The 16,955-nt window shown below is 32.0% G+C and overlaps 1 protein-coding gene across 11 annotated transcripts in view; it reads right to left on the reverse strand.

Annotated features, from left to right (window-relative positions):
- Positions 1 to 16,955, reverse strand: part of LOC135962028 (protein FAM13A) — a 132,898-nt gene that overhangs the window by 67,819 nt on the left and 48,124 nt on the right. The gene's annotated exons all lie outside the window — the stretch shown is intronic.

The raw sequence follows: 16,955 nt of genomic DNA on the forward strand, positions 1-16,955 counted from the left end.
AAATCGAATGAAAAAAAAAATGGCATGTGTTTAAAAATTTTCCAAGTCGATGATACCTTATTTTGAGACAACATAGCGTCGGCCCTGGAGCATTTGTAGGATCCATTTTAATAACTTAAACTCGAATACTCCTTGTCTATGCTGACGTTATTTATTTTTATCCCGATCGGACCAGTCATTTAGAAATACCAGAATTATTTCCAAAAAAATTTGATGCTGCCCCACTGTAGGGCGGTATAATCTGCTGTGTAGTCTTATTTAGATTTTTCAAATTTGTTGGTTTTTTTTAGAAACATTTGTACAATATACAATTATTGGCCATTCTTGGCTATGACCTTTTCCCATCTTTCTGACAGCATATGGATTCCGAGCAAAAAGAACTGCTGAAGAACGAATCAAGCCAGTTTGGGATACTCTGTTCCAAAGTGCAGTGTATCCAAGAGAGAGTGTTCTGCATCGATCGAAACAAATAGTAATCGGACGGGGCAGGGCTTGGTCTATAAAGGGGGTGAGGCAAAACTTCCCAACCACTTCATTCTAAATACTTTTGCACAGGTATTGCAACATGTGGCCTAGCATTGTCATGATGGAATATTATAAGGTTTCATGTCTGGTCGCATATTCTGGGCGTAGTTCGGCCAATGCTCTCTTCAAACGAATCAGTTACATTCCGTACAAGTTCCCTGTGATGGTCTAGTCAGATTTCAGCTGCTGATAATAGATATGACCCTTTTGCTCCCACTAAATACAGAGAATTTCCTTAGCTCCATGGATATTTGGCTTTGGTATGGAGTCGGCTGGTTGGCCGAGCTTCACATACGATCGTAATGGATCCATTTTTATCGCAAGTAATGATTCGGTGCAAAACAGGTGTTCTTTTATAGCAGTGTTACGCAAAAAGAGGCATTTAATTTGTGTGCTCTTTTGGGTAAAAAATAAAATATCCAAAACAACATCAAGAAACTGAATGAATTGTGTGTATTTTTACGCTCTATTACGCTCTTTTGTTCACATTAGGGTTGTTTGACGAAAATCATCGTAACCTCAACAATATGAACGCCTACCATGGTTTTATAGCATTCAAGCATCATTTCAGACCTGCAAAATCGTCTTTTAATGTCTCTCGGTTTCAATTCGTATGGTACCCAATTTCCTTGCTTTTGGGTGAATCCTGCTGCTCGCAAACGTTTTGAAATTGCAGATTGAGTAGCTCCCAATGAGTTTGCAAGATCTTGTTAAGTTTTGCCACAATATTCATTCTGGGTCTTCAAACTTTTTTGTCTGTCCTGGGCGATTTTTGTCTTCCGTGTCAAAATCACCACTTCTGAACCGCATAAACCATCTCTCGCACGTTGAAACCGATGGAACACATTCACCATAATCTTCGGTGAGCAATGGGAGTGCTTCAGTGGCACTTTTTTTCAAATTAAAGAAGTAAAGCAAAACTTCCCGCATATGACGCTTTGTTGTAACAAAATTTGACATTTTTGAAGCAAAAAAAAAAATACGTTGTTGTTTACACTGTAATATTTAATAACGAAGTGAGAATAAATGAAACATATGTTGTTTCCTTCCAAATGACATATAAGTTATTAAAAACAAAAACCGCGTTTAAAAGATACGTCATCTATTGTAAATCCCGCATTTTATTTTTTAACTAAAAATAAAAACTTGAATTAAATCGGTCACAAATTGTAACCAAAACTGATATTGTAACAACCTACTTATCTATCTATATATATAAAAATGAAATGGTCCATGTATGTAATGTCATCACGTGAGAACGGCTGGAGCAATATGGCCGATTTTTTTTTATTCGATTCGAAATTTTCAGGAGATTGTTTGTAGAGAAAATATTTTTTTTTTTTTGAGTCCAATCAACTATAATAAAAAAGCTCCCTAAAGTATGCAGTACAAATTTAGATATTTTATTTGCAAATAAATAAGAACAGGCAGGTTTATGTGGGTTGGAGAAACTTGAAGAACTAACATTAGTAAATTCTACCGGGCGAAGCCGGGCGGTCAACTAGTACTAGATAAATAGGCCCAAAATATTTGATTTTGGGCGAATCTCAAAGAATTAGAAAACATTTAAGTATTTTGCATGTCTGAGGTGCTTTACTTTGGGACCCCACAACGCCACTTCTGAGGGGTCTGTGGGGTCCGTCGTCAAAACTTTAACTCGACTACTGCTCTGCTACAACTATGTAAAATTTCATATTAATTAGATCGGTTTGTTAGAAATGGCAGATTAATTTCCAAAATATTTTCTTTCGCTCCCGTAATTTGCAGTCATAAATTTTATAAACCTATTTGATTGACTACAAATTGAATTTTGTTAATCCAGCAATATAATTTTTGTTTCCATATTAATTGCGAGCAATTAAAAGTGCTTAATTATATAGCCGGCAATGATTAAATATCTGTTATAATTTATGGTTTTATAATGTGTATTTGTTTTAATACTACTACTGTTAAAATTATTTAAGATTTTCGGTGTTTTTTAATTGCAGCTACCAATTAAAGTGTTCGTTGCTCACTGACAATCAATCTAATCAATCTTAGCACAAGAATGAGCAATTATTATTAATTGCTACTGTTGCCAAGTGATTGCCAACAACACTGGTGATGTTGAGCTATTAAAAAGTTCACTTAAGATAAAATTAAATGACAACAAGCTTTAGCAATACATTTCCAACTTTAATAATTTACACTTCATAATCTCTGACTGTGTAAAGTCTGTTTAATATGTTTCCCCACATATATATTTGTTTAACTAACATTAATTTGCAAAAGTAAATTTAGAATTGCTGTAGTAATATTATCACCTCATATTTAAAAAAAAAAATAAAAAAACAAAAAACAAGAACTGAAATAAATACATTTCTTAAATGTTTAAAATTCCAGGCCATGAAATTGAAATTAAAGCTCATCTGGGTGTACAGAAAAAAACCTTAAAAAACTACAAAACAAAATCATGAATGGAAATTTTCCAAACTCTGGTAAGAGAGAAAAAAAACACAAAATTGTATCTAAAAGTTTGTATAATATGGTCATGTACACATTCGTTTCCATATAAGTACAATCTACTATGAAATACTCTATGTTTAGATGTGTAGTATTTATCAACAGCCATAAAATATCTAAATTTTATAGATACAACTTTATGTTGTTGCGCCAATAAAAGACCTAAACAGAAGACAAACTAGCTGAATTGAATTGAATGAAAAACATGTTCATCAAGTTTGAGAAACTCTTCTTTTTATCTGTAAGATAGGAGAGGAAAAATTTATTGTATGTAAACAAATGGGACAAAACGAATTTAAGACACCCTAAATTAATTCTCTATGGCACCCTAAATTAATTTAGAAATTTTGGTTTGAAATTACTGTATTTTGAAAGTTTGATTGATTGTTCGAAAGTCTGATTTATTCTGAATAAAATAAGCTAAATTTAATAAGCCAACATTCAAGTGAAGAAGCTATCTGATGTTAAAATAGAGACATTTAACATTCGGCTTTTAATTAATTAAAAAATGCCAGATTTACAATATATGACGTATCTTTTGAACACGGTTTTAGTTTTTAATAACTTATATGTCATTTTGAAGGGTACAAATCTGTCAAATCTTCCAAAATGTCGAATTTTGTGACAACAAAGCGTCATATGCGGGAAGTTTTGCTTTACTTCTTTAATTTGAAAAAAGTGCCGCTGACGCAAAATCATTGGGAGCTACTCAAACACCAATTTCAAATGTGTGCGAGCAGCAGGATTCAACAAAACTCAGGCAAATTGGGTACTATACGAATTGAAACCGAGAGACCTTGAAAGACGATTTTGCAAATGATACTTAGACGCTACAAAATAAACTAATTTTGAAGCCCGGCCAACCAGCAGAATCCACACCAAAGGCAAATATCCATGGCGCTGAGGTAATTTTCTGTATTTGGTGGGAACGAAAGGGTCCTGTCTAGTATGGGCTGCTGAAATCTGGCCAGACCTTCACATGGAAACTGTACCGAACGCAATTGATTAGTTTGAATCGAGCATGTTCCGAAAAACACCCAGAATATGCAGCCAGACATGAAACTGTAATAAACCATCATGACAACGTTGTAATATTCCATCATGACATGTTGTAATAACGGTTGAAAACTATATAGAAATAAGTCATCCGCTTTATAGTACAGATCTTGCCCGGTCGGACTACTATTTGTTTCGATCGATGCAGAACGCTCAGTCTGGGGTAGGCTTCACATTGGAACAGACTATCCGAAATTGACTTCATTCGTTATTGGCCTCTAAAGGTCTTTTGACTCGGAATCCATATGTTGACTGAAAGATTGGAAAAGGTTATAGCTAATAATGCCCAATACTTTAAATAAATTTTTGAGAATTACTCAATTTGATGCATATCAAACAAAACACTAAAATTTTGTGAAAATGAGCGAATTCACTTAATTGTGAATAAATTCGAAAAGAATCCATACATTTTTATGATCAGTATCACATTTTGTTCCTATTACATGTGGCTTTGTAAAAGTTTGAAGTTTACTTTTCAGGAGTATTGTTAACTTTATTTATTCGAAGGTTTCCAAATATGGATTAGAAGGTTTCTTGCCACACATACAAACGCAGCATTCATCAAGCAATTATTTCAATATTTCGTCTTGTTTACCTTTAAATCACTGATCTGTGTCTCAGTTACTATTACTTGATTCAAAACATGAAAATCTATCTTCAGAAGATTGTAGTTTCACAGTTAATTAAATGCTAGAGTACAATTAGAAGAATATTGTGGTTGAATTTCCGGGTCTAAATTCATGATATTCACTTCTATATCTGCCTTTTCAATACAATTAGATGGAAATGATCTAATAACATAATAACTACACCATTTCCTATTGTATTTCAGAAATTTATATTTATTTTTCAGAAATTTTTAATCTTATTTCAGAAATCGCCATTTGTATTGATATTAGAATTTTCTGAAATACAAATGGAAATCTCTGAAATACATTTGCAAAATTCTAAATTATAATGGGAAATTTCTGAAATACAATTGGAAATGGTGTAGTTTGTTTTCGAGTTGAAAACTTTAAATTGTTCTGCCAAAAATAGTTGTCGGTTTATGTTTCACAATCAGTGTTGCCGTTTTGGTTATTTATAACCAAAATTGGTTATTTTTTTTCCTGATGTGTAGATGTGTATTTATTTTTCATTTTGGTTACTTTTTCAAAACATTTTGTTATAAACAGATTTTTCAATATTTAAATATACAATCCAAACGAAATCGGAAGTTGAAAAATTTATAAGTTTTTCATATATTGCATGCAAAATGTGTTACATTTAACTTTCTGTTAAGTCAGTATGTTTTTGAATTCAAAATTTACATTTCGTATGTTCACTAGTAACATTTTGTTACTATTTGTTACCATATTATAATATGGTGATTTTCCATAAAAAAAAAATATAAAATTTGAATTAATGTAAAACTGTAACGGTTAAAGATATCATAACGAAATTTGGAACTATTATAGACTCAAATGTCCTTAAATCAACGACATTACAAATTTAGACATTTTTTTATTTTCAAATGCCGAAATTCCTAAACCGGGGAAAAAGTGTTCCAAAAACTGAGTCTTTTTTAGAAAAGTGCCTACTGTGACATTATTTACCGTGTGATGGTAAACAAATTTTGTAAATATTTAAGAAGCATATAGAGTTATACAAATATGAAGCATTTTGAGGATCGGTGCTATGCCTTTTTAGAATATTTTACTTAAATCTAAATTTTTTTTAAAAATTGGTCAAGTTTGGATAGGTATGGGGTGTGTTGTGTCCGCTTAAGTGAGCCAAAATTTACTTTACACGCTTTTGCATTAAATTCTCTTTATGGATCATATAAAAATTGTATATAGTCCCGAAGAAAATTTTTTTACAAAAGAAAAAATATATAGGCCTTTTTGGGAAAAAAACTAAAAAAATACGGCACTTTTTACATGTTCCAACTTTCCAAGTTTTTTTTTATTTTATTTACAATTATATCGCCAATATAGGTGATATTTTAAAAAAAAAATTTCGAACCTCCGTAGGCCCGCCACATCTAAAAAACCATAAAAAGATCGAGCAACTTTGAGGGGCAATGCATTGGCCCCCATTAGCATTTTTCAGCTATTAAGAATTTATTTTCATAATACATATTCTAAATGTTGAAATCTTGACATAAAATTTATCTTGAAGTATAAAAACCTGTGTAAAATTTATTGAAAAAAATTAAATTTCAGACCTCTGTTCAAATTTTTTTAAAAAAATTTTAAAAACATGACGTCTGCAATAAACTTTTTTTTGGTTACTTTTTTTGCATTTTGGTTATTTTTTTAATCAAACTTGGTTACAAATATTTTGAGATTGTGGCAACACTGTTCACAATCCTCATTTTGTAGATCAATTTCCAAATTTCTGACACTTTTATACTCTTATCGTATTTTCTATTCTGGCATAATGAAGATGCCTTTATCCCGCCTTTTACCTTTCTTTGTGTTCTTTTTTGAAAAACTGTAGATTGGTAGGGGTATAACGAGTTCTTTACAAATAATGTTGCCCTAAAACCCCGAAAATATGCTATATGTTTCACCCTTAATTTTATTAATTTTTTTTTAGCAGCTTTTCTTGTTATTGTTTTTGAAGTTCGTACCAGTTATTGATATTAAAATATCACAATATCTATCTACAAACCAATCTATACTGCAAATAAACCATACTGAATATTGGCGTTTTAAAATTAACTAATATTGTAATAAAAAATTACAAATAGAATGACAAACTCATTACTATAGCCCATTCTAATTTATGGAGTAGGGTATCACAACAAAATTATGTATTCCACATAAATAATAAACAAAAAAAAAGTGTAAACAAATGACGCATTACATTCCATGTATAACAACGAAATTATTTTATTTGTGTTTTTTTTATAAGAAAATGTGTAAAAAAATTCTTTTCAATAAAAGAACAAAAAATGCACAGTGAATCAGGATCACTCAAATAAAATACATAGAAATTTAAGATGAATTTAAGGAAATATTGCTTCTGATTAATATAAAAAGTTCTTAAAAATTAAAAAAGATTCAAGATTTACCTATTCATATTCCCAACATTGTATGTATTTACATTAACACTGTCACTGTTTTGTTCTTTTGCATAAAGCCATTGAAACCACTGTGTTTGGATTTAGTTTGGATTTTATGTCTTTATCTGTCTTTTCGGAAACCTATCTGGTTTCAGTCTCAATTTAATAATTTTATTTTATTTCTTTTCATTTTATTATGTCGGCATAAAATCTTTCTTTCAAAAAAAAATAAAAACTTGTTATGATTAATTTGGTTGTTTCTGTTGAAATTCACTGCAATTATAATTTAATTAATTTATTATTGTTATTTACGCTTAGTTTGTAAAATTGTTGTGTTCACTTTTTGTTTCGCTTTTTGCCTTATTTGCTTTAAAGAAGTCATAAAAATTTCAAATTCTGTATGATTTGCACAATTTTTGTAACCACCACCAAAAACATAGGGGGTCTATTGAGTTTGTCATGCCGTTTGTAACACAATGAAATATTCATCGCAAAAGCACAAAAGTATATATAAAAGGGTATATTTTGAAGCCCAATAAAAGTTATGAAAGATTTAACTGTCAAGCGAACTGTCATAATGCTCTGATTTTTTGACATTTATGATCAGTATACTCTGGCAAATCAGCATGAATTATCCAAATTTACTTTAAAAATCAGTCATCGATTTGCGCAACTTAAATACGACTGTTTTATAGAAAAATTTTGTTCAGCGATGAGGCTTATTTTTGGCTTAACGGGTTTGTTAATAAACAAAATTGCCGCGTTTGGAGTGAGACAATCCACAGACTCCATTACATCCCGAAAAAATCAACGTTTGATAGCATCGTCGGACCTATTTCTTCATAAATGAAGCCGGCGATCGCGTTACAGTCAATGGAGATTGTTACCGAACCATGATCACTGATGTTTTGTTTGAAAATATGGATGATATTGATCCGGGCGAGATGTGATTTCAACAGGATGGAACAACCATCGATTTATGATTTCGAAAAATGAACCAGTTTCCTAGGTAGTGCTATTTGACACCTCTAGATTATTTCCTGTAGGACCATGTGAAGTCACTGGTTTATGCTGATAAATCAGCAACAATTGATGCCTTGGAAGCCAACATTATGCGAGACATACGGCCAGCAATGCTCGAAAAAGTGGTACATAAAATTCGGCACAGCTGCATACAAAACTATTTACTTTTTTTGTTTCAGCTTAAAATGGTTTTAAATGGTCTGTTTTATGTTTATTTGTCGTTCACTTTTTGTTTATTATTTTTATTTGGAGATTATTGAAAAATGTGCAAAAATAAAAGCTGATCATTAATTGATTTATAGTTATTGTTGCTGTATTATTTAGCAAAACGGAAATAATTAATCATATGGCAAAACAAAAAAAAAATGGTATCAAACATGTGTCGGTATAATGAAATTTCGTCATTTTTATATTGTTAACCAGGGCTGGATATATAAAGGGTATTTCATTAAGCGGTTGCTATCATTAAACTGAAATAAAACAAAGTGTGTGTGAGATATCATCAAAATTTTTTATTCGTTTGAATAAACAAATCAAATACTTGTACATCAGAAGTCTTTAAGTTTTCTAAAGTTTGTATGAAAATATAAATATTGGCTGAATTGGCACTTATCAATTCGGGATTAACAATAGATGACGTATCTTTGGAAAGCGGTTTTAAAGCCATGTCTGTCTGTCCGTCTGTCTGTTGAAATCAATTTTCTGAAGACCCCAGATATCTTCGGGATCCAAATCTTCAATAATTCTGTCAGACATGCTTTCGAGAAGTTTCCTATTTAAAATCAGCTAAATCGGTCCACAAATGGCTGAGATATGAGAAAAAAACCAGGGCAACCTCGATTTTTGACCTATATCTGGATTACTAAGACATTAATATAGACAATATGGATATCTAATAATAGACCATAGTAAGTTGGACCTACAATGGGTCAAAATCGGAAAAAATATTTTTAACCCAATTTTTTTTTCGCCAAAAAAATTTAAAAAACAAAAAACTTTTTTTTTAAATTTAAAAACAAAAATTAAACTAAATGAAGATTGCTGTCAAACTCAACAACAGATTGCAAAATCATTGGGAGCTATACAAGCAGCAATTTCAAAATGTTTGCAAGCAATAGGATTAATAAAAAAAGCAGGGAAATTTGTTATTGAAGCCGAGAGACCTTGAAAGACGATTTTGCATGTGCGAAATGATGCTTGAACGCTATAAAAGAAAATCTTTTTTGCGCCGATTAATTACTTGCGATGAAAAATGGAAACATTACGATAACCATCACAAGGAAACCTATACCGAACACAACTGATTCGTTTAAGGCGAGCATTGGCCGAAAAACGTCCAGACATGAAACCATAATATTCCATGAGAAAGTAATCATGACAACGCTCTGCCAGATGTTGCAATACCTGTTAAAAACTATTTAGAAAGAAGTGTTCAGGAAGTTTTGCCTCAACGCTTTCTCTGGAATACAATTCACTTTGGAACAGAGTATCCGAAATTGGCTTGATTCTTTGTTGGCCTCAAAATATGAGCACTACTTTTGGCTCGAAATCCATATGTTGCCAGAAAGTTGGCAAAAGGTCTAAGCTAACAATGGTCAATACTTTGCATAAATTTATGTTGTTACTAAATTGCACTATCAATTTGAATTTATCGGTCTATAACGACTGCATGCAACATTCATCATGTTTAGGAACATTTCAAGTGCTCGCAACTTCTACTTATCAACAATGTTGAGAACACACTGTTAAAGAGTGAGCTAAAAAAAACATATACTTACAATAAATTAAATAAACCATAAACAGTTCAATGTAAAAGTTCTCAAGAAAACGTAAATTGTTTCAAATATTTGGTCAATTCACAAGGTCTCTTATCAGTCATATTGTCTTAATGTCCTAATATATCACGACTCGGCAGCTCGGCTTAACCGACTCTTACGCGTTCGGCACAGGTCTCTGCTGGTTGGTTACGATAACACAAATATATTAGGACATTATGACTTGATAAGAGACCTTGTGAATTCTCCAATTGTATATATTACTCAGTATTTAGAAATTTATGCACTTTTTTCGGAAGCCCTCCAATGATTTTGTCCACCACCTTAATGTAACATGTCCTGGGATAACTTTCTTGTGTTCTTTAATTGTTTTTTTACAAGAGCCCAATAGCTTTCCACAAGCCGAAGTTTTGGACAGTTGGGTGGATTTGCCTGGTATAAAATTTACATTATTGTTGGAATACCACTCAAGGGCCTTTTTTCCATAGTGACATGATGCTAAATCGGGCAAGGACTATAAAGGCACTCTGTGCTATTTTAAGAAAGGTAAAATACGTTTTTGTAGACAATCCGTAATATATATTTTTGTGTTTATCGTGCCTGGCACAACTGCAAGAAACTTCTTGGGGAAACTTCTGGCCACACAAGAAACTTCTTGGGGAATTTTGTTTGTCTTTTTGTCCGGTATTAATCTTAAACATTATCTCTTCCATCAGTCACATAAAAATATTTACCTGGATGTTGTGAAAAGTCTGCCAGTAATAAGTTTCATCACAAATGGTGTATTTTTATACCCTTCACCTTCGTGAGAAGGGTACACAGAGAAAACAGATTCGTAGTAGCAACCGAATTTATTGTCAATCGAATGATTCTGTTGCACGCATATATTTTTCGGTTCTATTAACAGAAAATCAGTTGATAAAGAAACATTCGCAGCAACCAAACTTTTGTTACCCTTCTAAAATTTTGTAGCCACAAATGTAAAATTCGACCACTATTGGCAACAAATTCGGTTGCTATCATGAATCTGTTTTCTCTGTTTATATATAAGTTCGTCATTCCGTTTGTAATTTCTACATTTTTCATTTACGACCCTATAAAGTATATATATTCTGGATCCTTATAGATAGCGGAGTCGATTAAGCCATGTCCTTCTGTTTGTCTGTTGAAATCAATTTTCTGTCAGATATGCTTTCGAGAAGTTTCCTATTTAAAATCAGCAAAATCGGTCCACAAATGTCTGAGATATGAAGAAAAAACCAGGACAACCACGATTTTTGACCTATATCTGTAGCTCGTTTCTGTATTTCTCGCATCGGAAAACTTCTCACATGAAGTATGAAACAAAAAATTGCATCGTTTCTCGATGTGCGAGAAAAAAGTGTTTCTATATTTGAATGCGAAAACAGACAACACAGATTCTGTTCTTACTGGAATATTTCCAGTAATTAAGTATCAAATGCAAGATAAACGTCAACGAAAGAAAGAAATTATAATAAAACCAAAACAGTGAAAGGCTAAAAAAATGTAGGCCCTAATTTTGTAAATCAAGTCACCAAAGTGATATTTATATGGAAAGCAAAAACAAAATTTCAAAAATTTTAAAAATTTATCAAAATCGGAAAAAATATTTTTTAACTAGAATTTTTTTCACCAAAAAAAAATTTTTAAAATTTAAATAACAATTGGAAAAAAAAATTTCCAAAACAAGAAAAAAACAACTTTGGAAAAAAAAATTTTGTTTACCAAAAATATTTAAAATTTTTATTTTCAAGTATAATTTCGTGAATTAAATTAAATTTTTTCGTTCGTTCTTTTGCTTCGAAGTTCATTACCGTATTGCGATCTGGAACTTTCTAAACTTTATCCGACTTCATCCCAGCATTAACTTTGGCTCTGCACACAGAGCATTTAAAGCTGCTAAAAGCTCTAGAAACAGAATATTCTAGTTTTTCCGTTAGATAATTCATGAAACTTCTAGAAGATGATATTATGTATATAAATAGTAACAGCAAGTTGCAGTTAGCCAGTTTATTAAGTGTGGTAATACGTGTATTCTTGTAAATTATAAAATGTGTTTTTAAAGCGTATGTATTTCAAGAGAGTGACTAGAAAGAAATGTTCTACAAAATAAGTTTATAAGTAAAGTAAATTTAATATCTTTCTTATTAATTGCGTCAATTTGATACTTAACCCCAAAATTAAATTTCCCTTGGGCTGGTATTAAATAAATTTTTATATTGGAAATTATATTTCCTTAAATCCTATAAAATCGTTTAACAATTTTTCTTGGCTCCATATTTTACCACCGCTTAATTAAATTATTTTTAAATTTAGCTTGTTTTAATACCCAACTATAAAAAGTATTTATTTTAAAACTGTTTTGTTATATCCACAAACCGGAAATGTACTTTCTTTCATCAACCAAAAAAAAAGTAAAAAAAAAACCGATTTTAAATGCATTTTAATGGTTTTTAGTATCACTGTAGTATTACAACATTTATTTATAAACCTTTTGTGCATAATAATGATATTACGAGTGCTGGCTCGTATGTAAATTAAATGTTCGCGTTATTTTTAAACCTTAAATAAAATATTGTTTTCTGTTTTCGTGTGAATTTCTGCTGATATGTCAGTGACAAAACCGAAAAAGCCAGTTCAAGACTTTTAATTAACAAAACGGCCTTATGTGTTCTGTTTAGAAAGGCCTTGGGGTGGTTGATTTTTATTAACTTCGAAAGAATGTATAAGAATTTGTTTAAATAAATTAAACAATACTAAGTAGTTTAGGGTAAATTAATTAGTTTAATTAAATTAAATTGAGGAAGACATTTTGTAGATTTCATACACTGAAACAAAAATTTAAAAGAAAATATAAAGGAAGTGTTTAAAAATAAATAAAACAATTAGAATTTTTAGGAGCTGACTCCAAGAAATAAAACTATTTTATATGTGCGAGTATGTAGTTGTTTCCCAGGTTTTATTTTTTTAAGGAAAGAAAATATTGCCTACTTTTTGGCTTTATTATGTTTTAAAATTACCAACACACTTTTAGGCTGCCTCGCTTATTTTCCATTTAATATTTTTGTTTTTAGGTCATTCATGATTGTAATTTAATTATAAGAAACTGTCATAAAATCAATATCACAAAAACTAATATATAATTAGCTTGCTTCATTCGTTAGTTGAATTCAATTATAAATCAATAGGAAACAATTAGTAGAGACTTAATAAATATATAAATTCCCAACAAAATGATGATTAAAATCAAACACATGTAGGGAAGACTCACACTTTCTTTTTCATATTAAATGAAATCATGGAAAACTTCTTTGTCTCTATATTATATTTTAGTGTGTAATTTTACTAATTTTGTCAAACGTCTAATGAATTATAACTTGTATAAGTTATTTTTGACTTAATGTAGGACGAAAAAAAATACCGGACATCCTTAAAATAACCTTTCAAAAATAACAAAAGGACTCAAGTTCACACTGCTCAGATGGCAAAGATAACTCTTAATAGAATCAAATAAATGGGATCTTAGAAATTAATAATAGTTAAGGAAGGAAATTGCGTAATTGGCGTAACGCCTTAAATCTTTCACCAAGGCTTTTCTGTGTATAAGTTTAAAATCAAATGCTTTGCATTTTTCCTTTAATCAAGGTTAGTTTATTATAAAAAGTAAGAAAAAATAAATCAAAACATAAAAAAAACACCGCATTCCAAGGGTTTTTGTGGAGTGAAGTGGTTAGTTTCTAACCACCGTGTGCAGATGTCGTATAATTTTTTTGGAAATTAATATTGTTACGAAATTGTACTTGAATTCAAATATAACGATTTTAACGACTGATTTAAAGTTGCATAATGCTTTCAAACAGCAGTGCCTCTCAAACTGTAACATATCTGTGGGCATTATTAACATTAAATAAAAGCTGTGAGTTGATCATTGGTCGTAGGTATGGCAACGCTGAATGTTTGCTGCGACTCGTATATTCGAATTCGAATATACGAGCTTTGACAGTTAAAGAACATTGTAGAAAGTTCACCAGAGATGGCGTGTGTATTCGAAAGCCCTAGAAAATAAGAGTCTTGACAAATAAAGAACATTGTAGAAAGATCACGAGAGATGGCGTGTGTATAAATAGTGGCCATGGTTGCAGTCGTGAGTGAGTTTATCAGAGACGCTATTCGAATAAACATCAACTGAGTGCCTTAAAGTGTGCTGTATTTGCCAGCGAACTCTTGTACATTATAAAGTGTGTCTGTATTTCCACGAATTTATAAACGTGTATAAAAAACACTAAGCGACTATTTAATTCTGTTGTAAATTTTAACTAAAGAGTTCATACAATTTTTAAACTACTAAACGGCTATTATTTGCAATTATTTAAAGGAAATAAACCAACGTTTTGAAAAGGTTAAAACGTAACATTATATTTATCTAACCAAATCATTTTGACGGTAAAGTTTTGCAAAAAAACATAAACGACGACTTCAAAAAACATAATTGCCAATAGATCTAAATAAACTATGTTTTAAAGACTATAGAAAACTAAAGTGACCACTAAGCCGCAAAGAGTTAAAATATGACGGATAAGAAATTTAATGCTAGGTTTCCTGAGCAGTTTGTTTGGCTATAGGGAAAAGTAAATTGTTGAAGGCTCAAGAGAGAATATTGGTTGTACCGATTACTACCAGGAGCTGGAATTGGAAATATTTGCGGTATTTTTCAAGCGGAAGACATGACAGTTTTTTCATCGAATGTCAAGCTGCTATTATGGCCTTGAATTCAGGTAATATATGGTCAAACGAACTTAGCAGCTGTCACAAAGAGCTTCTGGCTTTTAGTGAGCAGCATGATATTAATCTTTGGTGTGAGACAGGCCTCAAAAATAATATAGGTAGTGAGATAGCAGACGAAAATGTGAGGAAATAAGCAAACTTCCTATTGCAAACACTGAAATTTTCCCACCCAAAAGGTAATCTAGTTTGGAGTACATAAATCTGGAAAATATTCTGAGAGCTGATTGCTAAAATACTAATGGGAACACTTGTCGTGTGTTACATGAAAAACTGCTGAGCAACAAGATCGATCATAGCAAAAACTGAAATTAGACAAGGCTGTGTTTTATCATCTCTAATTTTTAACTGTGTCCTCGATGCTGAGATGCAGAAGGCAACAAGAGAGCTATTATGTGGGGCTTAAGGACGATTTGTAGACTTAGATTATGCCGATGATATATGTCTACTTTACCACCCATTCTGGCAAAACTGGTTACCTGGGAATCACAATTGATACAACAGTCGCATAAATCAAACACAGAGTACATTTGCCCAAGTAAATCCAGTTTGGAAATCGTCTAATATTTCGAAACAAACCAAAATTAAATTATTATATTCCAACATAAAATCTACTCTGTTGTATGGATGAGAGACCTGGAACTTGGCACCAGGTGACACGCAATGTCTTCAAATGTTTCTCAACAATGCCTCTGCAAAATCTTAAGGATTTTCTGGCCTGTAACCATATCCAACAAACAACTTTGGATGGAGGCAAACAGAGTGGAAATGGAGTTGGATAATTCACACCCTCTGAAAACAAGACGATGACATTACCAAGAAATGCATAGACTGCAACCCGCAGCGAAGCGGACGAGTTGGGAGACCCGCTCATACCTGGAAGCGGCAACTAACAACAGAACTTTCGGAATTGCATATGAAGTCAAGCAAGGAGCTCCCTGCTTCCTCGAGGAGTGAAAGGAACATGCCAATCGAACGATTCGATAATGTCTCAGTTATTAAAGATTAATTATGATTGAAACAACCACATGTATGTCACATCATTAGAAAATTCAATTATTTGGTTGTAAATCCTTTTGATTGTTAACAAATTTGGTTGTAAAATCACAGGTAAATTTTTGAGTTTACACTTTCCAAGATATTAAGGGTCCTTCAACAACATGACAACTATTGACATTAAACTGGCTCTAGAGGATATATTCAGGAGATGCATGAATTCAAGCAAGCTTGTAATATATCATATTTGAGAACAGAGTAAAGTTGTGGTGACTCCACCTCTACTCTGACTGATTATTGATAACTCGATTCTTGTTGAGTAGGACAATATTGGAATTTGAAGTTGTTGCAATACATATCATTAAGATGGTTTAATGGAGTTAGATCGAAATAATTCGTCCAATATTTCCATACGGGTCTCTAGTATGGTGGAACTTAAGCTCCGATCCTCCAGACTATGCCTCCTTGTACTTTTATAGAATGTTCAAACTTATAATTCCTTCCAATAACTCTAAGGTATGTACTGATGGTTCTTAGATGAACTTGCGAATAGGATATGCGGTCTTTTGTGGAGAAACGTTCTATAGGAAAATACATTCGTGGGAGTACTGGCATTTTCGTCGGCAGTCTGGCGTCATTTAAATCTTATTTATACCACTGACTAATGTAGATGTGGTATCTACATTAGTCAGATATTGTGTAGGGAAGAGCTTTCCAGGTTTTAAAAATCTCAGATGGAGTATATATTGCAATATCGCTTCGAGCTATTCATAGTGAAATCTTTTGACACTATCTCAGATGGGCCGATTGAAAATGTTCAAGATTACCAAGAAAATGGCACCCGAATACAATGGGAAACTCAATTTTGAATAGAAGCCCGAAGGACATTTCAAGACTTCTAGCAGTTACTGTTACTGCCGGGAGCTGCAAATGTCTAATGTTAAGACATGTCTGAATGAAAATGTACTGAAAGATCTATCTAAAGATTTAGAAACCAGACTATCTGTGTGACCTTATTAGCATCAGATTTTGATATAGTTTCTCAATCTCACAACAAAATCATATCGATTCTACAGAGCTTGTGAGTAGCGAGCTAACACCGGTATCAACCAACCAAAACTGATTAGGATAATATACATATATAGCTGTCATAACGAATAAGAGGAGGATACTGTGACCCACCTATTATGCCAATGCCCGGCTCTTACAAAATTGAGGGAACGTAT

The sequence above is a fragment of the Calliphora vicina genome, chromosome 5 (genome assembly GCF_958450345.1).
Source record: "Calliphora vicina chromosome 5, idCalVici1.1, whole genome shotgun sequence".
Taxonomy (NCBI): Eukaryota; Metazoa; Arthropoda; class Insecta; order Diptera; family Calliphoridae; genus Calliphora; species Calliphora vicina.